We start from the raw sequence: 25,247 nt of genomic DNA on the forward strand, positions 1-25,247 counted from the left end.
CCACTCTGTACCTGCGCTGAATGTCAAATCTAATGAAGGCTACCTGCGCTGGGCGAGATTGGCCAAGTGGCACAGTCATTCTGCAAGGTGTCAATTGCCCAGGAAGCTTCCAAACTGACACTTGGGTCAAGGAATTCGCCTTGTGATGAGTAAGAGGGTCTTGATCTCCAAGTGGAAGCAAGAATCTCCAAGTGGACTCAAGAACTGAAGAATAACTAAAGTGGGAGAGGACACTAGTCAGCTTCATGCCAGCCTCAAGCTGACTCATCCTTTCTCCAAATCTCCTATATATAGAGCTCTCTCATGAGGTCTAGAGAGGCTGGAATTTTGTGCAAGTAAGGAAGTGCTGTTGGTTTGAGTATAGAACTATTGGGTGATTTGCTTGAAGGAGGTGAAGAGGAGATTTATTTCTGCTGGGAGGTGTTGCTGGATTGGGCCTATTATGGTTGTAACACTCTCAGAACTTCACTTCTTCCATTAATAAAGTATTTGAGGTTCTTCTATATGCATGTGTCTCTATGGTGAATTGATGCTTGTATATTTGATTTATGCTAATCCCTGAATCGATTATGGATGTATGCTTCTTGTAGTTTCCTTTTCTTATGCTTTTACAGGATCTTTTGTGTAGCTGGGCCAATGAAAGAGCAAGGAGCTTGGAGCAAGCAGCAAAGAGGGAAGATTGGATCAACCATTAGCGCAAGATAACAGTTAGTAGATCCTCCTTCTCTTCTCTCTCTCATCTCATAAAGAAGTAATCTTGAATAGTTTTGCATTCAGTTGTTGCTGAGGTACTATTGCCCTTAGAGTGGGATAGGGTCATTCCGTATTGGATACTTTTCCCAACAAAAAATTGGTGACTCCACTGGGGATCGTATCTTGTTGGTTGTTTGTTTTTTTGCTATTCATTTCATAAACAAGGGGAGTACCGAATCGAACTGTATTTGGATCTTTCAAATACAAAGTAGAGGGTAGCTACTCTAGCTCGGTTTCTGGACAAGTTTATGATTTGAAGAGCTGATCCACAAGGAATCTAATAAGCTCTTAGTGATAGCTTTTCATCCTCCTTTCCATCCCTTAGTGTGTCCTTGACTGATAGCTTCTGATTTGAGCAAAAACTGTGAATTTTTGAGCAAACTGTGACCCGGAAACCAAGAGAAACGAAAGTTTCGTTCTTCAGTGCAGGTTGTACAAAGGTTGTCTGCATTTCAGCGCAGTTCCCAAAGGGGCTACCTGCGCTGAAGGTCAAACAGACAGTGTCCCACCTGCGCTGGACCAGTCTTGCCTTGTGCTACTGGGGTTTCCTGCTGTTTCTTGCCCTGTTTTCACTCTTGTTTTTGCTGTTTGTTACCAGTCAATGTGCCTATCTGAAACCAACTTTCCTTGTCACTATTCCGCCTCGGTTGTATAAAGAAACTGTGTTTGTTCTTTGTATATTTCTTGTGCATTTACAGTTTCCCATAACGAAAGTGAACTAGTCTTGTTGTGGCCTCTTAGATCTAGACCTGTGATTAAGCGTCGTTTTGATCTTAAGAGTTAGTTTGTTTGTTGTTCATAGCTGATTGAGCTTGTTGCTTTCGTCATATGGTTTGAATTCATACATTTTTAGTGTCGAAACAAGTAAATCTTAAGGTGTCTTTTGATTTTGGACAAGCTTGTTTGTTTTCACTTAAAATTGAATTCGAAATTATACAACAGCTTTCTTTTTGTATTAGATAAACATTAAGAAAGAGAAAAGAAATACTTGCATTTTTTGCATTTTGCATATAAGTTTGTATGTTGATTTAGGGAAAAAGTGCATTAGCGAGTTCTCTTTGATCTGTGTGAAAAGGATTTTATCTCTCTTTTCCCTTAGTAGTTAAGATTTTCATGAGTCAAAAAGATTGAAAAAAGCTTGCTTCTCATCTTAGACTGCATTTAGGAATTTGTATCAATACATCTCGTGGTGAACCTTGAAAGACAAACTTTAAAAAGATCAACTTAAAATATATTGAATGAACCTAACAACGCTTTGAAACATAACGCAAACATCTAGAGGTCTAAGCTAGAGACGTGTTCCGGCGTCGTTAAACGTAGTGACTGTCGATCTCGACGAAGGTGGATGATTCCTCCTGAGAGTCGGTGGCACTAATACGGACTTGTGCTCCCACGTACCGTCGCGTATATATTGGGAGACCCCTATAGGATCAAAGCCTTTATCCATAGGAAACCGTGTCGGCCACCCTACTGATCGCAATGCAGTGAACACAGCATTCACGAAGATCGACCACTCGTACCGTAAAACGTATTCTGTGGTTTTGCGAAAGGTTTGGCACACCCTCTGCCTAGAACTCCAGAGCAGTTTATTTTGGCCTTTTTCAAACTCTATAACTGAAAAAGTCCAACCGAGCATTTGTCACTTCGGGCTCGTTAAAACATCGAAGGAGACTAAAGTCATCTTTAGCTTTTTCTCGACTCTTAAAAAGTGAAAAAGCAAGTTGTGTCTAAAAGCGTCTAATAAAATTCATTCAATTCGGAAACACAAATTTCCCCTTTTAATATTTTGGTTGATCGAGTAATCCGCAATTGTGGAAGAAAGTCAATTGAAACCCCGTCGTTCGCGGAGGCTTACGAGTCAACCGTCTTTGTCTCCGGAATCGAAAACAGTACGGGCACAGCGAACTCGTTTAACCGGTTCAAAATCTCCTTTGAAAGTTAGAACAAGTGTTCCAACTACATCTAAGGTTCCGGTTACTCCTAACATTTCTGGAAACCCTGCCTCTATAGAAGAAGTTCAACAGCCACAGAAGGACAGTAATACTGATCCTAGTCTGGGGGAAAATACTTGTGTAACTGAACCAGTTCCATCTGTAACCGGTCCAGAGAGTTTTGTTCCTCAAACAATTGTCGCTGTCGAAGCAACCACTTCTTAGGCACCAAAAATATTTTACGGACCTGACGGTCTTCCTCTTCCACCGGGTTTGATTGCGATAGAGGAAATTGCAGAGGATCCGCAAGCAAGTACTCCAACTCATTTTGGAGTCGGGGTCACTCTATTTCCTTCATCAGAAGTTAATCCGCCACAAGTGGAAGTTCCTGTAGAATCGCTAGGAAATCTATTGGATAGACTTAAAATCTCTGAACAACCGTCATCATCTAGGACTGTGTCAAATGACACAGCGACAATAGAAGCTCCTGCCGTCACTTCGACGATGTTTGCTGGCATACCAGCTGTCCCAACTAGTTCTCAACAGCTAGAAGGAGTCCACCAAGGGACTATTTCGACAGTGTGGTCTGTTCCAGTTTGTTCATCCGGAGTAGTACTCGAAAACTCTTATGTTGAGACTCGACAGATTGATCCTCATGGAGGTCAATCTGGGCCATCAATCCCTTTTAATTCCGGATTGCTACCGTATGGGGGGCAATATGCCCTTTCATTACCCCCTCCGGGAGGGTACCCATACGTGAGTTCACAACAATGTTCAGGTTATACTGGAATTGCATCAAGTAGTTGGGTACCTATGCTACCTCAATAACCAAGGATTGTATATTCTATGCAACAGTGTGTACCTGTGACGAACATCCCAACCACACCGGCTATTGTAACCGTGTCGCAAGTTCAAGCGATACCTGTTACATGTCAACCTTAGATTTCTCAGGTTGTAATGCAACAGTCGCTTGACCATGGGTCACAACCACAATCGCCAACTGGTGGGTCGACACAAGTACAAACGGGTACAATTACCCCACACCTTGGTCCAATGGTTAGCATGGCGCAACAGAACATTGCGTCACAACCGTGGCTTGTACAATACCAACAACCGCAGTTCCAGCAAGTATACCAAGGTTCTGAGCAGCAGATTTTTGCGAATAGTGGACAACCGTATATCCAAAACGGTCAAAACCAACCACTTTACAGTGGTCAAGTCCACCAACCATATCAGTCATACCAACATCAATTACATTATGTTGGTATGCAAAGACCCACTGCTCAAGCGATTCCATCGTACCCTGGTTACGCTTCGCCTAACCTGAATCAACAGTTACCATTCGTGGCAACTTTAGAGTTACCTGATTTACATCGGTTAACGAACGATCCGATTGCTTATGCCCCTTGGTGGCCATCGATTCCTCATAAGCTTCCATCTGACATTCCTAAATTCAATGGAAATCCAGGTGAAGACCCATCGAATCACGTGATGACCTTTCATCTGTGGTGTTCGTCGAACACCCTTAACGACGATTCGATAAGACTTCGCCTTTTTCAGAGGACATTGATAGGTCCAGCGGCTAAATGGTATATTGAATTGCCAAAAGCCTCTTTCGACAACTTTAGTTCCCTAGCCACGACTTTCTTAACCCACTTTCAATTACCGATAAGGTACGAAACGGGAACAGAAATATTAACCAACTTCAAACAGACATCTGCTACCCATATATCTGATCATATACATGAGTGGCGTCGTCGTCGTAGGATGGTGAAAACATATGTTCCCGATCAGCTATTAGCTGAATGGTTTATAAAGTCGTTACTTCCGGCTATTACGGAAGATGTGGCCAAGGGGGGAGTCGTAACAGAGGAGCAAGTCATTGCTCGTGCACAGTATTTGGACTTGGTTTATACCCAGTTCGGCACGCTCTATGACAAAATACCTGACGCCCCTAGACCGGAATTTTCGATTCCTCCCCCTCCTAAATCAAATAGTGACTCTCATGCCGGTGATGGCGTGATTGGAACAGCAAACACGAAATCGATAAAGGCTTCCGCAAAGAAAGCCCATAAGAATTCGGATCAAAATGCAAAAGGAGAAATTCTTGCTTCGGAAGTAAATGCCGTATCGGAAGATAAAGGTAAAGAAACCAGTCAACCAGGAAGAAAGAAGAAAAAACAAAACAAAGGGAAGAAGAAAAAACAAGGTGAATCATCGCCTAAGGAAAATTCTTCAAACCCTCCTGGGAAAGGGAAACAAATTTATCCATGTCAGATATGTGATGATGAGGATCATTACACAAGGAATTGCCCATTCAAAGCTGAGTTAAAGAGGTTCTTTAAAAGTTCCCAAACATCAGATGTGTTAACCAATCCATTTCCTAACCCAGGTCAAAATCTGGTTGATAGTGGAAATGCTTCCCCGTCACAAGTACTTATGTTGTCGGTTTCGAAACAGCAGAATGATGCTTTGATTTCGACAAGGAATAAAGATTATGGGAATCCTCAGATGTCGAACGAAAAAGGTAAAGATCAACCAAGTAGTTCGACAACAACTTCGACAGAAGTTGTACCACCCATCATCCCTGAATTAACAATAAAACCGCCAAAGGGTGTGGTACACAAGTCGACATTTAATCCTCGCGCCAGAGCGGTGCAACATTATAACATAGTGGAATATTTGGCTCAATCGCCATCCGCTATGTCGACTCTTGAGGTGCTACAAAATTGTCCAACCCAAAGGCAGGCGTTGTTATCAGCAATTAGTGGGGTAGATCCTAAGGATTCCAATCTTGTATCCTTTGATCACAAGGGATATGATCCTAAGTTACCAGCTCAACTAGCTTTCCTTATTCAAGTGAAATCCCTCAACAAAACTGTTCACAGAACAATTATTGATGAGGGGGCATCGACATGTATTATGTCGATGAGCTGCTGGAAAACTTTAGGATCTCCAACCTTGTCTCGATCATCGACGACATTAAAAGCATTTGACAGAAGGACTTATACCCCTTACGATATCCTTAATAACTTGAAAGTTGAACTAGGAGGAAAGACAGTAGAAATTGATGTTGAGGTCATTGATGGAAATCTTGACTATAACATTCTACTAGGTAGACCATGGATTTATGCCATGGCAGCTGTCGCGTCAACTTTTTTAGGAAGATCGCATTCCCGTTCGAAGGAGGGATTACGATCGTCGACCAACAGAATTTCCTCCCAAATGGTTCACAAGTTACAGGAAGCATTCCCATGATCCATGAAAGTAACCATTCGATTCAAGATATCGGAGTAGGATTATTGAAAGACCCCATATTGATGGGAACTTTCGCGCTACCACCTCCTATTTATACAGGAAATGTACCGTTTGTAGCAACCTGCAACATGATATCTTCCACAAAGGTCAACATGGATCATGCAATGGTATTGTCCCCAAGCCCTTTGGAAATATTGTAGCAATCAATGTTTCAGGCATGGGAGGCGAGCCCAAATCAACGCTCGTCAAGCGTTTGGGTAGATAGGTGTAGAGAATATGGAACCCCACTAGATCCTTGGTCGAAAGTACATGGGACTGACGAAGGAATCTTACAATCAATGATGCTTGAGGGGGCACCATGGAATGATCACCACCATCGTTCCCTTCTTCCGGAATATGAAAAAGATACTCAAAGTGACCTTTATCACCTTTCAGTATTTGAATTCCTAACGAATACTGTAAATACGGTGGATTCCAAGCGAAACCTATCAAATATTGAAGAGACTATAGCCATAAATATCTCGACCAAAACAGATGTTGTAGAGAATATTTATGTCGGCAAAGGTTGTTCCCCTTCAAAACTGGAAATATATAACGCTCTTTTTCGCGAATTTAGAGATGTCTTTGCTTGGTCATATGATGAAATGCCAGGCATTGACTCGAGTATAGTTGAACATGAAATTAAAATGTATCCTGATGTCAAACCAGTAAGACAACGGCTTCGGCAAGTGCACCCGAAGAAAGCCGCTGCCATTAAGGTAGAAGTTGAAAAACTTCTCCATGCTGGATTCATCTACCCGGTTCCTCTAACCGATTGGGTATCGAATATTGTCCCTGTTATGAAAAAACAAGGGACGATTAGAGTGTGTGTCGATTATAGGGATGTAAACCAAGCTTGTCTGAAGACAACTACCCTACACCCTTCATCGACCAGATAATTGATGAATGCGCCGGATGTGAAATCTTTTCATTTATGGATGGATTCTCCGGGTATAATCAAATAAATATCCGCCCACAGGACCAGTCAAAGACTGCATTTATTTGTCCGTGGGGCACATTCGCTTATCGAAAATTACCCTTTGGTTTAAAGAACGCAGGGGTGACGTTTCAGAGGGCGATGAATTATGCCTTCCATGACATCAAGAACATTGTTCAACCTTATCTCGACGATCTTCCGGCTCATTCGCGAAAGCGGACTGATCATCCGCAGCATTTGAGAGCGATATTTCTACGTTGCCGACACTACAAGATAAGACTCAATCCACACAAATGTGTGTTTTGCGTCGATTCTGGTCGTTTACTTGGCTTTGTAGTCTCTAAGGATGGGATTCGTCTCGACCCCTGTAAGGTTCAGGCAATCATTAATTTGCCTCCACCTTCAAATTTGCTTCAGATTCAGAAACTCCAAGGGAAAGCAAACTTTCTGAGGAGGTTCATTCCAAATTACGCAGAACTTGCTAAAGGTTATACTCGTCTTTTGAAAAAGGATGTACCTTTTGTCTGGGACCAGGTGGCGCAAGCTTCCTTTGATGCTCTGAAAGATTGTCTAGTAAAAGCATCATTAATGTATGCCCCAGACTATTAAAGAGATTTTAACCTGTATCTGGCTGCAGCGGATACGACCATTGCGATGGTTTTAGTTCAAGAAGTCGATGGAATTGAACATCCTATCTATTATTTAAGTAAAAACTTAAACGATACAAAAAGTAAATATTCTTATGTTGAAAAACTAGCGCTTGCAGCTGTTCAAGCGATTCAAAGGTTTCGACATTATGTCCTCTTTCGGAAAACTACCATCTTGTCAGATTGCAACCCCATGACTTATATACTGTCGCGACAGTTGCTGGGGGGCAAATATTCAAAATGGATAGCGATCCTTCAAGAGTTTGATCTGGAATTTGTAAAATCCAAATCAAAGAAAGCTCTAGTTTTCGCAGAATTATTATGTGATTTCCCATCGTCATCCAACGATGAAACATCAGAAGAGTCAATCGTGGAGGAAAGTTTGTTTCTCATATCTGCAAGCGATGAGTGGTATGGAGATATAATAGTTTATCTCCAAACCCAAAAATTTAGGCCTAACACCTCTCGCTCAGAACAAAAACGTATACGATACCAAGCAAAAGACTACATGATCGTCGGTGATTCACTTTACCGTCGTGGGGTCGATACAGTTCTGAGGAGGTGCCTTACCCATGAGGAGGCCGAAAAAGCCCTGAATGATTTTCATTCAGGCGCGTGTGGGGGGCATCAATCTGGATATGCAACATCACAAAGAATCTTACGAGCAGGATACTTCTGGCCAACCATGTTCAAAGATTGCATAACCGCAGTCAGAAGTTGCCATGCTTGTCAAATTTTTGATAGCAAAACCAGACGACCACCCGCACCTTTACAGCCGATAGTTGCTGTTGGGCCCTTCGCCAAGTGGGGCATCGATTTCATGCAATGTAACCCCACCTCGAACGGGGGGCATGGGTATATAATAGTCGCTGTTGACTATTTTACCAAATGGGCCGAGGCGATGCCTACATTGGATAACACTGGTGAAACAACTGCCCTTTTCTTTTTTAATCATGTAGTCGCCAGGTTCGGCGTACCACAGGCTATAGTTACAGATCATGGATCGCATTTTCGCAATCACATGATGGTCGAATTAGCTGCCAAGCTAGGGCTATCTCACGACAGCTCTACCCCATATTATCCGCAAGCCAACGGACAAGTTGAGGCAATCAACAAGGTCCTGAAGCGTATGTTGCAAAGGATGATCGGGGTTCATAAAAGAAGATGGCACCTAATCCTGTACTCAGCTTTGTGGGCTTACCGGACCTCGGTAAAGAACGCAACCGGGTTCACACCTTTTCAATTGGTGTATGGCCTGGAAGCAGTCTTGCCAATCCAGTGCGAAATTTCGTCGCTTAAACTCGCGATCGACCTCCTCCCCGGAACTTCAAAGGAAGAGGCTCGTTTCTTGGAATTAATCCAGTTGGATGAAACCCGTCGTGATGCCGCTTTGGCTAACGAGGCCCATAAGAAACGAGTCAAGGCTCAGTTCGACAAAAATGTCAAACCCCGTGTCTTCTCAGAAGGTGATTTGGTCTTGCTTTATGATCAAGAATCCGATAAATTGGGAGCAGGTAAATTCAAGTCCTTATGGATGGGCCCCTATATTGTTAAAAGGGTGTTAGCAAAAGGAGCCTACGAGTTAATGGATTACGATGGAATTCCACTGGCGCAGCCCCGCAACGGGTTGTACCTCAAGCGTTACTATGCTTAAATAGTAACCTGCATGCTTTTGTTGTATTTTGTTTTCGCTAAAGTATTTGTTCTGGTCGAATGATCCACCTTTTTCATTTGTGGCAGATGTCGAACCTTATGGAGACATGTGTTGGATATGCCGACGGAGCGAGTCGTAGTTCGCGAAACCTGTCTTCCGCGGCCTGGGCCATTTTTGATCCAAGCGGCGAGTTAGTAAGTTTCAGAGGTGTATGTATTGGGCAATCAACGAATAACATCGCTGAGTATAGCGCGTTGATAAAACTACTCTCTGATGCCATCACACGTGGCATACGCCGACTAATTGTCAGGCTAGACTCACAGCTCGTAATACTACAACTCAATGGTATATATTCTGTTCGCAATCCAGCTATTTATCGCATGTTCCTAAGGGTTAAGATCTTGGAAAGACGATTTGATTCAATTCAATATCAACATATTTCAAGAAATTTAAACACATTAACCGACTCATTAGCGAACTATGTGTTAGATAGACATTTGCAACATTTATAAAAAGGACACATCATCAAAGATTGTACATATGGATCACATAAATCAACCAGAATAAAATCCGAAAATCAAAATATATAAGCTGTTTATATAAGTTCATACATAATGTTCTGTAACCAAGACAAAATTGGTCATATGACCTAAAAACTCAAAAAGATGCTAGGGGGCACCCTAGCCTAGTGGTGCTCATGATAGTACGTCACGGCCTGTGCGATCATGCGCAAGAGACGAGTCCATCGTCTAGGCACACCAATGGTATGCCGCTGCAGCTGTAAAGGTAACTCGTCAATCTGTACATCCGGAAGGCCACGAGTAAGGCTCTCAACCTGCTCCTGCACAGCTGTAAGGGTCTCAGTGTCGTCAAGATCGCGAATAACAACTCTCCTAGCAGGCTCCCCTGCCGGGGCAGCAGCTGGCGATCTCGGACGAACTGCTGGACGAACAGGACCAATATCTGCATGCACCCAAGAGTACAATTAAAAGTCTTGATAGAATAAAGCACAACAACATTATGAGTAAGAACAATAAACAGTAATATGGTCAAAGAGTTTACCAATGGCACCCCACTGCTCGCCATCCGGTAGCACCAAATCCGGATCACCTCGGAAATCCATACCCACATATGGATACTCAGAAAACGCCATCTCCTGGCGCTCGAACCACCTAAAGAAGGCCTCAGTAAAAGTAATCTGAGGTTGACCTGCATGCCTAGACATGTGGTCAACCCACCTCTGCATGCGTGGCTCGGTCGGAGAAGGCAAGTCAAGTATGATGTACTGGGGCTGCATCAGTGGGATTTTCTCCAAGGCAAAGGCAGTCAGAATAGAACCAAATCCAAAGTTCTTCAGCTTCCCGTCCTTTACCTTGGTCAATTGACTTTTCATCTGAACAAGTACTGCATCACACCAGTTGAATACTTTCGGTTGGAGACACTCCAAGGCGTGCTGCATATAAGACCTGTTGGCAACATGTAGAGCTGCGCTACCGGCCATCCTACCAATAGTGAACAGAATGGACCTGAGAGCCCGATCAGTAATCTCACGGATAACAATCTTGCCGTCTCTGCTCGGCTGAGAACCTTCCCTGCAATACTGGCGGACATAATCTCTGGTGGAATCAGTCCCCCGGGCCGTACCTGATAAGGAAACGAGGGCACCTCGTCTTGACAATCCAGTCAAGAAGTACATGTCCTCTATGGTCAAGGGGATGGTCTTCCCCCTAATCTGGAATACTTGGTTAATAGGATCCCAAGCATCAAGCATATACTGCAGTAAAGAAATCTGTGCTCTCATACTAGAGATACGGAAGAACTTCAGCAGGCCACAGTTCCGCAGCGCGTTCACCGTGACCGGGTCATGGAGGGCAATCATGTCCTCCTCTTCATGTTCTCGTTCTCACCATGTAAGGGACATTTTGTTCAAGGTTCCCTGCAAAGCAAACAAGAGAAAGAGTGAATTCCTGTTTTGATGAAAAACTGGCGAAAAAATCATCAAAAATGACCTGGAAACTCAGTCCTTTTGAGCCCAGCGCAGGCAGAAGGTCCTCTACCTGCGCTGAGGGTCAGACTGCCTTAAGGCAGATTGACCTTCAGCGCAGGTTTCGAATGGGGAACCTGCGCTGAACCTAGGGCACCCTGGAAAAACCCCAGGGGCTCAGAAAGACTGGAAAACAGGCAAAAAACAGGGAAATGAAACCGTGAAAAGAAAGAGCTAGGGTTTAGCTCCTACCTGGTCCAGACGGCGCCGAAAATCGTCCGCAGAATCTCCCGGAATCAGCTGGTGAAAATCAAGGGGGAAGAGGCACCTCCAGAGCTCCAACAAACCAAATGCAAATGAAATGGTAAATGAGAGGTAAAAACACCTTTTAATGGCTTTTTACGTAGTACAAAGTGAAATATTAGGGTTATAATCTCATTTTCATGCAAATATTATTCATTTCTAACAAAGTTTGTTGCAGCAATTGAAAATGCAGTACTATATTTGAAAAGAGAAAAGCTAGTAATGGTAAAAAATCAAAATTTGACCATATTATCGAGCAGTTTTAGCATAAAGTTCATGCTCGTTAAAAAATAAACGCAAGTTCGAGCAGTTTTAGCATAAATTTCATGCTCGTTAAAAAATAAACGCAAGTTCGAGCAGTTTTACCGCGGAATTTATGCTCGTTAAAAAATAGAAAAGCGTGAGCAAGGGTTTCCACCAGAGTTCAAGCTCATTAAAAAATGAACCTATCCCGGTAAATAACCATTGTGATCGTAAGTTTATTAGCCATAAAAAGCCTTGGTCGTGTTTGCACCTGCCACCTCCATTCCATTTGGCCGATCATTCACCCCCATATGATTGTTTACCCATTTTGAGGAACAGCTGCGAAGAGTGATTTCACTTAGCCATCCTTGTGACACTGCCGTGATTGGAAAATTCCAACCTGTACCTGGAATCTGCTGCTATCCCTGTTTATCACTCGTTCCTCAAAAGACGAGTCTTCTTTGAGCTCTTTTCAATTGACTCGTAAAATATGAAAAGTTTGCCGAGTTTTGGCCTTCCAGCTCGTTAAAAGGACCGGAAGAGCTATCCCTCCTCTAGATTTTAATCTTTTTGGACCTGAGGGATTATTGCACAAAAAGGTCGAGCGCTTGTTTTATTCGGCTCGTTAAAATTATCGAAAACTCATCCCTTCTGTATTGTTTTATACTTTTTCGGACTTAAGGGATTAGATGACAAAAAAGGAATTTTGGAGTTAACTTTCTGTACCTTTTCAGACTCTCTAAAAATGAAAAGGACCGAGTTGTCTTTGTTGCTAGACTCGTTAAAATGATTAAATAGCGACAAACTTGTCTTTAGACGAGAACGAGTTTCCCTATCGCTAGGCTCGTTAAAACATAGCGATGGGCTTGCCCGAAGGGCAGGTTATAGAACAAGCATATGTTATCCTCCTCAAGCTTGACAAAAATAAAGAGGTACTGGTCAGAAATGACTGGGGAAAAACTGGGAGAACCTCAAAGCTTTAATGGTAGCAAGTCGCTCTTGAACATGACACTTTGTCCTCCGTATCACATCGGGTTGGGTTGTTTCATTCACCGGTCTCATCACCATGGTCTTCGCCAAACCATCCGTATTTGGGGTAATGCTACCGATCCATCACATCAGTGTCGTTATATGTTCAAGAGATGTTGTTCAGAAAGAGTCAACCGTGTCCCATCCACTGCCATACATTATCCTTCATCCACCCATGATCGCCACCCTGAATCATATCTCACAGATTGTTTTCACCTCCACTAAAATCATTAGCTCCGTTCCGTGTCACTGATGTGGGATTCATTAAGGCCCTCCTTTGACAGATCGCTTCTTGTCGACTTCAGCTCATTATCCAAGAAGTTGATCTAGGAACACCCCCCCCAGTACTTTGAAGCTTGCATGCCTCAATGGCAAGTTTCTCACTTCCGGCGACAGGTATACATCAATGACCTTCGACCAGAAGATTTTGCGTGGTGTTCGACGCCAAGTCCTTTATTCACACCATGTGAATTGTACTGCAGTACCTTGAGGGTCATTGTCATTATTGGTGATTCCTCTCGCGCTTGTTAACGGTTTACATTATTGACCGGTAATCAAGCGATGTCTTTCCATGTTCGACTTCAGCGCAATTCTCACATGGATCGACTTGTACTTAGAGTGAAGATCGAACGAGATTGAAGACCCCGGATCTAGTTTCATCCATCCGGGCTGCGATATATATTCAGAAAATATAAAGACATTTGATATGTACATTATTGCAGCAGATGATCATCCTACTCAAAGGATGATAATTTCAGCAGAGAATTATCAGTCTATCATCAGACGATCGTCTGTTATATGTACCAAAATGAATTTATAAAGCTGAGCATGGGAATGCCTGCCTCAGCTAGATCATGAAAGCAGAATGAAAAATAATGTATTGTATTGTATTTTATTACAGGGCACCTCTCAGCGATTGAATGAACTTCGGATCCTCCTGATAAAGCATTTCCCCCGATGAACGACCTCATACTTTAGGGGGCAACTGTTATAGACATTTTTGTGCCTAACAGCATGGAGCATGAAATGTCAATAATCTAAGGGATCCAAAGTCCCTAAACATGTTGTTCTTACCCTTAGAGGAACAAGGTCAGCAAACCACAGCACTGAAAATCAGTTATCCACCTGAAAACACTCAAAAACAAGCTATTTCTGGATCATGTCAGCTGCTCCACTGAGCATCTGCGCTGAATGTCAACTACTCCACTCTGTACCTGTGCTGAATGTCAAATCTAATGAAGGCTACTTGCGCTGGGCGAGATTGGCCAAGTGGCACAGTCATTCTGCAAGGTGTCAATTGCCCAGGAAGCTTCCAAACTGACACTTGGGTCAAGGAATTCGCCTTGTGATGAGTAAGAGGGTCTTGATCTCCAAGTGGAAGCAAGAATCTCCAAGTGGACTCAAGAACTGAAGAATAACTAAAGTGGGAGAGGACACTAGTCAGCTTCATGCCAGCCTCAAGCTGACTCATCCTTTCTCCAAATCTCCTATATATAGAGCTCTCTCATGAGGTCTAGAGAGGCTGGAATTTTGTGCAAGTAAGGAAGTGCTGTTGGTTTGAGTATAGAACTATTGGGTGATTTGCTTGAAGGAGGTGAAGAGGAGATTTCTTTCTGCTGGGAGGTGTTGCTGGATTGGGCCTATTATGGTTGTAACACTCTCAGAACTTTACTTCTTCCATTAATAAAGTATTTGAGGTTCTTCTATATGCATGTGTCTCTATGGTGAATTGATGCTTGTATATTTGATTTATGCTAATCCCTGAATCGATTATGGATGTATGCTTCTTGTAGTTTCCTTTTCTTGTGCTTTTACAGGATCTTTTGTGTAGCTGGGCCAGTGAAAGAGCAAGGAGCTTGGAGCAAGCAGCAAAGAGGGAAGATTGGATCAATCATTAGCGCAAGATAATGGTTAGTAGATCCTCCTTCTCTTCTCTCTCTCATCTCATAAAGAAGTAATCTTGAATAGTTTTGCATTCAGTTGTTGCTGAGGTACTATCACCCTTAGAGTGGGATAGGGTCATTCCGTATTGGATACTTTTCCCAACAACAACAAGGAAGGCATATTAATTCAATTTCTTTCATGAGTTTATTTACATAGTAAATTTCCTTGTTATGTTGCTAATGCTTTCAAGTTAACCTTACACAGAATTAGTGCAGGTACACTACAACAAAACCAGCGATTAGCATCCCTTTTTACTTCTTTTTTTGCATCTAGAGCCCATTTTTGGTGCTATTTGCATCCATTTATCAAATATGGTGCAAAACTTGACACAAAATTTGCATCAAGTTTTTCACCAAATCTTACACCAAGTTTAGCACCAGGTATTGCAATAGGTTTTGCACCATGTTTTGCACCAAATTTTATGCCAAGTTTTATGTCATCCTTTGCACCAGGTTTTGTTCGAGGTTTTGCATAAATTTTGGCATCTATTTTTGTTTGACATACTTTTGCATCCACTTTTTGCACCTACACTTGCATCAACTTTTGCATCGACTTTTGCATCCTTTTTTAAATCATTTTTTTGCATCCATTTTTTCATCCATTTGTGCATCACTTTTGCGCCACGTTTTACATCGAGTTTTGTGTCTAGTTTTGCATATAATTTTGCATCTACTTTTGTTGCATCCGCTTTTCCATCTTGTTTGGCATCCATATTTACATCCTCTTTTGCATCTATTATTGTACCCACTATTGCATCTAATATTTTTGTGCCACAATTGGCGCCTAGTTTGGCACCTCCTTTTGCACCCACTTTTGATTACAATTTTGTATTCACGTTTGCATCCTCATTTGCATCTAGGTTTTCATCAACTACTACATCTATTTTTTCATCCGTTTTTGTATCCAATTTTGGACGAGGATTTGCATCGGGTTTTGTGTCTCGTTTTGCATCTACTTTTGCATCGACTTCTATTACATCCACTTTTCAATACAATTTTGCATCCACTGTTACACCCATTTTAAATTTCACTTTTTGCATCCCTTTTTACATCTTCATTTGCATCATACTTTGATTCTTTTTTTCATCTATCATTACATCCACTTTTGTTATGCCATAATTTGCACCATGTTTTGCACTCACTATTGTATCCATGTTTGCTTCCAATTTTGCATCCATGTTCACATCCTCTTTTGCATCAAATATTGCATCTATTTTTGCATCCACTTTTGTGTCAGGTTTATGCATTGGGTTTTGCATCTTGTTTTGTATCTACTTTTGCATCTACTTCCATTGTATCCATTTTTTTCATCCAATTTTGTTTTGCCTGTTGCATCAATGTTTGCTTCCACTTTTACATCCATTTTTGCATCTTATTTTGCATATTTTTTGTCTATTGTTACATCCACTTTTGTTGCACCATATCTTGCACCTACCATTGCAACCACATTTGCTTCCACGTTTGCATCCACATTTGCATCCTCTTTTGTGTTCAAGTTTGCATCAGATATTGTGTATGATTTTGCATCCCCTATTGTATCCACTTTTGTTTCATCCATTTTTGCATCTACTTTTGTGTCCGTTGTTGCATCCACATTTGTTTCACCACAGTTTGTGCCAAGTTTTACACCTACCATTGGACCCATGTTTGCTTCCACTTTTGCCTTCATGTTTTCATCCAAGTTTGCATTGACAACTGCATCTACTTTTGCATCCACTTTTGTGTTAGGTTTTTCATGTTGTTGTGCATCTACTTATGTTGTATCCACTTTTCATCCAATTTTACTTCTATTGTTGCCCCCATTTCTATGTTCGCTTTTGCATCCCTTCTCCAACACTCATCATATTTTCTGCATTGATGATATTCCTTATGGCATTGACAATTATGAACAATTGATGACAATGTCAATAATATTGACAATGATGAAAATGAAGATGATGGCGATGACATGAATTGTGATTATGACGATAAAGATGATAGTGGTTACAATGACATTAATGATGATGATGGCAATGATTATGATGATGACGACGCTAATGACCTTGGCGAATCTTCCCAATTTTAGATGTTGTCATTGTCATAATCATAAGCATTATCTTTGGTGTCATCATCATCATTTTCATCTAGGTCATCATCAAAAACAATAATGGCATGAATGATGATGATGATTACAACAATGTTGATAGAAATTACATTAATGATGATGATGGGGATGATAAAAATGACAATGACGATGATAATGGTGGTGATGATGATGATCATCGATCATCTCTCAAAAATAGAGTTGTTTTTTCTCTTACGTATATCAATGTGTCCTAAACAACCCTTTTCTAGCACTGATCACATTTTTTGGGTTGATGATATTTCTTACAACGTCTATAATTATAAACAATTGCAAACAATGTCCATAATGATGATGATGATGGAGCTGATGATGATGGCATGAATGGTGATTATGATGATAATGTAATGATGGCAATAACGATGACAAGGATGATGGTGATGATGATGACAATGATTATGATAATGAGAATGAACAATTACTAGTTTCACTACCATCTTCTGGATACATATTACTATCATACTTTTTAAATTTTCTGTCTCTCTTGAGGTATCTTACTATAATGGTGTTGTCAACACTAGAAAGATATCTTGTTGTAATGGTGGTTCTAATGTTAGCACTAGCAAAGTTTTTGTTAAATTTTGGTTAAAAAAAAATCGATTTATGCAATTATTTTGACAATCTATGTAAAAAAGTAAATAACATCCAATTATTTTGACTGTAGTCCCATTGATTATCATGAATTCACCAGTCTGAAGACCATCTTCTACATACATATTATTATTAAACTTTTTGCATTATATCCCTCTTATATCTTGTTGTAATGGCACTATTAGCACTAAAAATATATCTTGTTGTAATGGTGATGTTAGTATTAGCACTAAAAAAATCACTAAATTTTGGTAAAAAAAAGTTTATCATTTATTTATTTTTAATTTGGGAAATTTTTGTTTTTATTTTTTTTGTTTTTAATTCTATTTTTATGCAGTAATATTTTTTTTGGTTGAATTTTGGTAGTAACTAGTTTTTGGTCGAATCATATGTATTAACCATGTTCTTTATGCTACAAGTCTAATTGTTGGGACAAAATTGATTTTTCAAATAAGTTGCAAAAGCTATTTTACATCCATTATTGCACCCATGTTTACACCCACTTTTACATCCCTTTTTGCATCCTATTTTTCATCTTCATTGCTTCTTTTTTTGCATCTATCATTACATCTACTTTTGTTGTGACAAAATTTATTCCATGTTTTGCACATACTATTGTACCCACGTTTGCTTCCAATTTTGCATCCATCTTCACATCCTCTTTTGCATAAAATATTTCATCTATTTTTGCATCCATTTTTTTGTTGGGTTTTGCATCTCATTTTGTATCTTCTTTTGCATATACTTCCATTTCATCCATATTTTGCATCCAATTTTGTTTCTCATGTTGCACCCGTGTTTGCATCCACTTTTACATCCCTTATAGCATCTTGTCTTGCATCTAAGTTTGCATATTTTTTTGTGTCTATTATTACATCCACCTTTTTTGTGCTATTATGTGTGCCATATCTTATGCCTATCATTGCAACCCACATTTTCTTCCACTATTGCATCCATATTTGCATCCTATTTTGTGTCCAAGTTTGCATCAAATATTGTTTATGTTTTTTGCATCCCATTTCGAATTTACTTTTACATCCACTTTTGATTTGTCTAGTTTTGCAACTAATTTTGTGTTCACTATTGCACCCATGTTTACATCCCTTTTTTCATCCAAGTTTTTCTCCTTTTTGCATTCAAGTTTGTGTCCTTTTTTTTTTACATTCATTGGAGTATCCACATTTGTTTCACCACAATTCATGCTAAGTTTTATGCCTACTATTGTGCCCATGTTTTCTTCCAGTTTTTCATCCATGTTTGAGTCCTATTTTGTGTTCAAGTTTTTATGAACTATTGCATCTACTTTTTCATCCACTTTTGTTCAATTTTTCTGTCTTGTTCTGCATCTACTTATGTTGTGTCCACTCTTCATCCAAATTTACGTCTATTTTTACCCCCATTTTTTTGTTTACTTTTGCATCCATTTTCCAACACACATCATATATTTTGCATTGGTTATATTTCTTATGACATTGAAAATTATGAACAACTGATGACAATGTCAATAATTATAACAATGATGATAATGAATATGATGACGATGACATGAATTGCGATTGTTATGATAATGACAATGATGATAAAGACGATGGGAGTTACAATGACAATGATGATGATGCTAATGACCTTGGCCATTCCTCCCAATTTTTAAATGTTATCATGATAAAAACCATAATAATTATCTTTGGCGTCATCTTCCAAGTCATCATCATTTGATCATCATTATCATTATTTTCATCTTGGTCATAATCAAGAACAATAATGGCATGAATGATGATTATGATGTTCATGATGAAGATGACAAAAATTATGATTAAACTTATATTAGTTATGATGATGGGGATGATGACAATTATAATGACGATGATAATGGTAGTGATGTTGATGATCATCAATCATTTCTAAAAAATAAAGTGGTTATTTTTCTTTCATATATCATGTGTCCTAAGGTTGGTGATATTTCTTATGATGCCTATAATTATGAAAAATTGACGACAATATACAAAATCATGATGATGATCATGATCATGAAGAAGACATGAATGGTGATTATGATGATAATGAAATGATGACAATAATGATCACATTGATGGTGGTGATGATGGCAATAATGAAGATGATGACCCTCCCTCTAAACTAGCGAGGTACTCATAATGAGACAAAAAAGTACTCTCAAGTTGAAATATTCATATAAGAAGGGATCTAGATTGATAAGCATCAATGATGATTTACATCATCATAGCCAAAATTTTTAAAATAGTAAGGCCTTGACTAACAAGTTTATCTCTCCATTAGATCAGAGCACAATGTTGGGAGGCATAAATTTGGACACCACTGCCTTTCAAGGCACTTACCCCACCAACATGTTTACCAGGTATGTCCTCACATGATCATTTCCTAATCCACTATCATAATATTTGACACCAGAAAATGTCAATCCTCATGACTATCCTTATCTTGGATTAATGTACTTGACTTATGGCGATTAGTCCTAGTCAATGTCCAAATTCTCAAAGAATATTGGTCCCAGATGTTTATCCAATCCACCATTATCCCTACTAGTGCCTTTACTAGGCTTACGATTGTTAATCCTAGCCATAGTACATGACACATGGATAACATGGTGTCTACCCTCACTCCCTCTCAACCAGGGAGGAAACATCCACAAGCATAAGATTTTCTCAAGAATACCCATCATTTTCGTAGAGAATAACATCATTAATTTGTTTTCATCACATGACGACTTTATGATTAAGCATTCATAGATTTGTGGAAAAATATTTCCCCTTTTGTATTTGTGATGAAATACAATAAAAAAGTGAAAGCCAAAATCATTAAACATACACTATATTGATTTATCTAAGTCTAAACTCTAAGGTTGAAGTGAAAATTCATGTAAATCTTATATCTATGAGTTGTGCCAAACTTATGAAAACCTTATTCCCTAAGTCTTATATATAAGAAAATGAAAAAGAAAGAAAAATAAGGGCCAATAAATGGTAACTCATGTATTCACTCCCTCTTTGGAAAATATATGAATATATACACTCCTAGTCACACTTGATCACATGTATGTGATGGTTAAATCATGAATTCTTCTTTTCTCCTTGCATTTTCACTTCATCATTTAAGCACCTAATTGAGGATCTAAGGAATGTTTGTTTCCTAAGGCTTTCATGTCTACTCTTGGTTTACTTATGTCACACTACTGTCAATTTATGTGATAGAGTGAAATACATAAGTTTGTGGAGTTATTATAGAGGTGTATTGAGTTCGTAACCACACACACATGTATTACATCTCATTGATCCACATGTGTGGGTTGGAGACTCATTTCTTGACAACTTTAATGGAGACTACTTTGTGGCTTTAATGGTATAGCTTAAAAAATATCTTGTTAAACATTTCGATTCATTCTTTCTTTTCCTCGAGACACTTATAATATTGAAGTCACTCCCAACAATCCATGGAGATGGGGAGTATAAATTACTTGTGCTAGAAATAGAATTGAGAAATAGAGGTTTTCCATTTGCGATATTGGAGTCATAGACATTGGATACATGGTAGTAGTCCTCAATGTCAATTAACTAAAATTGTATTGTCATAATGCGAAAAGAGGTAAACATATTGGTAACCTTGATGTCTTAATCATTTCAAATAATAACCATTCCACCCAAGTATCTCTAAGCATCAATCACTACTACTTGGAAATTCCTCCCCCATTTTCTAATTATATGAGGTTGAACCTCACTTAATACTTTTGCTTCTTATATCAACATTATTTATGGGTTCTTTGCATACCATTTTTCTTTTAGGAGTTTGTTTTCGCTTACTATTGACGCCCCTCATGTTCCAAGACTATTTTCATCAAAAATTTACATAGAAAGAAAGTATAAAGTGACTAAAAAGAAACATGTCTCAAGATTTAAGTGCTTGGACAATTCCACTTCATGACTCCTATATTTCCTTAACCTGGGACCAAATGGTGAACTTGATGGCCTTAAGGGAAATTGATCAATGAAAATCCAAAAAAGAGGTGATTTTTGACTTTATCACATACAATTTAATATACTAAAAAAAAATATCCATAACAATTTCATCAATCAATGAATCATTAAAAAAAATATCCAAAACAATTTCATCAAGCAAAGAATCATTGCATTATAAAATACAATCTATAAACATTTTGGGAAAGTTTTGCTAAAACATGCTTAAAAATCAGCATATTTAATATTAATATTTAACAATAATATGGACAATAACACATTTTGATAAATTAAATAACATATTATCAAGCCTAAAAAATGTCACTAACTGAAAACTACAAAGCATGCAACTAATGGAAGTGACCACTCAAGGCCACCACAAGACAATTAATCTATTAAGACCAAGATTAATGGGGACAAAGATCTATAAAGGACAAAGGAAAACCTATTTTAACTTTATTGTTTTATTAGCTTGGTTCAAGATGAAAATTTCAAGATATCATGAAGAACATAATTAGTTTTATTGTGTTAAGAAAACCCAAGCACATTCTATAACTTAGCAAGAAAGAGATGTATAACACCCATCTCAGCAACACGACACATGGCATTAAGTTACTTTGCTATATATAATTTAAACTCCTATCATAAAATCACAAATTTAGCATGAATGGAATGTTTAAAATCCATTTTTATAAAAACAAAATATAATTTTTCTTATAGAAAAATATACCAAAAACTAAATATATTTTTCTAGAAAAAAAAAATACTAAAACTAAATATATATTTAAAAAAAAACTAAAACATAAGCAAACTAGAATTTGAATTTGACATTCTTGGTCACTTTCGGAAACATATGGTGGAATGTAATCTCTTTATCCTCATCTTTAGCTTTTTCATAAAAAATAAAAGCAAACAAAAGTGGGAAAGAGCCATAAAGCACGGGGAAGCTTTTTCCTAAGCACAAAAGCATCTAAAAAGTGGAAAATTCCTTTTTTAAATGAGGAAACATTATTCACCCAAAAGATTTTTCCCAAATTGAACTAATGAGGAATTTTGGAAATCTTCACAGCCTCCACTTTCCTATATATTAGAGGCTTGGCCATTGAAAAAATTATGGAAATGTTGTATTGTCACGCTCTTGAGATCTATCTTGAGAGGGAGAGTTTTGGAGCTATGAGTTGGGGGAGGTGATGTTGCAACTATATCTGATTGTTGTAACTTTCCTCCAACTCCTTTATTCATATAGATCAGTTGTTCTTCCTTCCATATGTTTCTATTCATTCTTTACTTCTTCTATTTAACTAATGTATGCATGGGTTTTTGGTTTATATTTATTTATTCAATAATATTTATATGTTTTTTATAGTTTTGATTATTAAGATATTATGTTGTGAAGGTTGCTTTATTCTCTCTCTTATGTGTAGGACCAAGCTTTGGAGCTAGCTAGGAGCGCTTCTTGGCTATACGAAAAACTCCAAGAAGACCTGCATGCGAGGACTCACAAGAATTCATTCTCTTTTTCTTAATCTATACTCTACATCTTGATCTACTAAGAATCCTAAGCCTTAGAACAACCTTTCTCTTAATTGGTTTGTCCTAGGTTTCTGAGATAAACTGAGAGGTTTTTGTTTTCATCTAACCATGCATTAAATCCTACAGAAAAATGATATTTAGAAAATTTAACATATTTCACTATGTAAATGAACTTAGTAAAATGAACCCATAGAGGTGGTCATAAATGGAAATAAAAGTAAAAATCTAAACAAGAAGCCAAAAGTGGATTTAACCATGGATGAAAAATTGGGAGTAGAATTGGATGTTAAACTAGCCATCAAAACAATATGCAAACAATGACACAAAAAGGTTTTTAAAGTAAAATTAGAAAAGGGTGCAACACTAGACACAAAGAAGGGAACAAAATAGGGCATATGAAAGGATATCGAATTGGGTGCATACAAGGATGCAAAAATGGACACCAAAATGAGGATGCAAAGAATGGTGTAAAATTAGGATGCAAAAAGGATGTAAGAAAAGACACAAAACAAGATGCAAAATGGGACTAAAAAATGGTGAAACCAAGGATGTCAAAGATGATGCATAACTAGATGAAAATTCCAACTAAAATCTAGGTGCAAAATGAGATGCAAATGTGGACACAAAATGTGGCAGAAAAATGGATGCAAATTTAGAAGCCAAAAAGGATGAAAAACTAGATACCAAAAAGGATGCAAATTTGGACATAAAAAATGGTGCAAAATTGGACACAAAAGAAGAAAAAATGGTGCAAAAATGGGCATAAAAATGGCTCAATTTTGGATGCAAATTGAGATGCAACATTGGATGTAAAATGATGCAACAAATCATTCAAAACTTGGTGCAAAAACAAATGCAAAAGTAGATGAAAAAATGGCTCAAAAGTGAACGTAACAATAGACACAAAATGGGATGCAAAGGTGGATGCAATATATGGTTCAACATAGGATGCAAATTTAGATGCTCAAAAGGATGAAAAATTGGATGCAAGAAATGGTGTTAAAAATGATGCTAAATTGGATGCAACAAATGATGCAAAATTAAATGCAAAATGTGGTGCAAAATAGGATGCAAAAAAGGGAGATAAATAAAATGCAAAAGTGGATGCAAAAAATGGTGCAAAAATGCATGCGAAATTTGGCACTAGATCAGATTCAACATATGGTGCAAAATTGGTTGGAAAAGATGGTGTAAAAAAAGGCAGAAAAATTGGCACAAAAATAGATGTAAAAATAAGTACAAAATTAGAAGCAAAAGATGGCATAAGACCAGATGCAAAAATTGGATGTAAAAAAAGGCGCTAAATAAGATGTCAAAGATGGTGTAAAAATCGATGCAAATTATGACACAAAAATAGGAGCAAAGAATTCCACAAAAGAGGAAGCAAAAAATGATGCAAAAATAGATGCAAAAAAAGGCACAAAACTAGAAGCAAAACCTGTTGTAAAACCAAATGAAAATCTTGGTGCAAAATATGATGCAAAAAATGATGGAAAATTTGGCGTAAAATAGATGCAAAATTTGGTGCAAAAAAGGACGCTTTAAAAATTGTACAATAGAGCCAGATTTAGTGCCAGGTTGCTCATCCCAATTGAGAAAAAAATGCACTAGAATCTGGTGCTAAATCTGGCGCAAATTGCCTGTTTTGTTGTAGTGGTAGAATTAGTGCAAGCAGAATGGTTTTGAATTGCTTTTTAATTTATTCCAGCATTTACAGTCCTTTTGTTATTATGCCAACACTGCTTGAATTCTAGTTTAGATTTCCCTTTTGTCCGCTCGTAATTAGAATTTCCTTTTGCATTTATTGCTTTTATTCCCCGCATGAATTTAATTGTTTGGATTGGTGTTTTCTCAAATTCTCTTTTTAGTGCAGGATTTCATTTATTGATGAGATCAATATGTAAGATAGACTAACATTTGTTCTCAGGTTTCCAGGGGCTCTCTATGGCATTACTAGTGTTGCGTCTCGAAGTTCACGAACTATCTAGATTGACAAATTAAATGTTGGTACATTTATAGACCCTATACTGCACCCAATAGGGATTTGGCAAGAAATCTTGGTTTTCAAATTGAATCCCTGCTAGCTAAATATCTTGGCATCCCCCTTGTGGATAACTCTTTACAAGTCTCTTACTAGATGGAGATCAAAGAGAAGATCTCAAGAAGACTATGAAAATGGATATTTAGAGCGTTGAACTTGCCTAGTCACATTAAGCCACTTAAGGTTGTTTTACAAGCGCTTCCAATCTATCAATTATTTGTGCTTCCAACGTTGGAAGAATTTTATAAGGAAA

This window comes from Pinus tabuliformis, chromosome 5_2 (assembly GCF_031772625.1).
Source record: "Pinus tabuliformis cultivar Carrire ecotype Pingquan chromosome 5_2, CPIR1, whole genome shotgun sequence".
NCBI lineage: Eukaryota > Viridiplantae > Streptophyta > Pinopsida > Pinales > Pinaceae > Pinus > Pinus tabuliformis.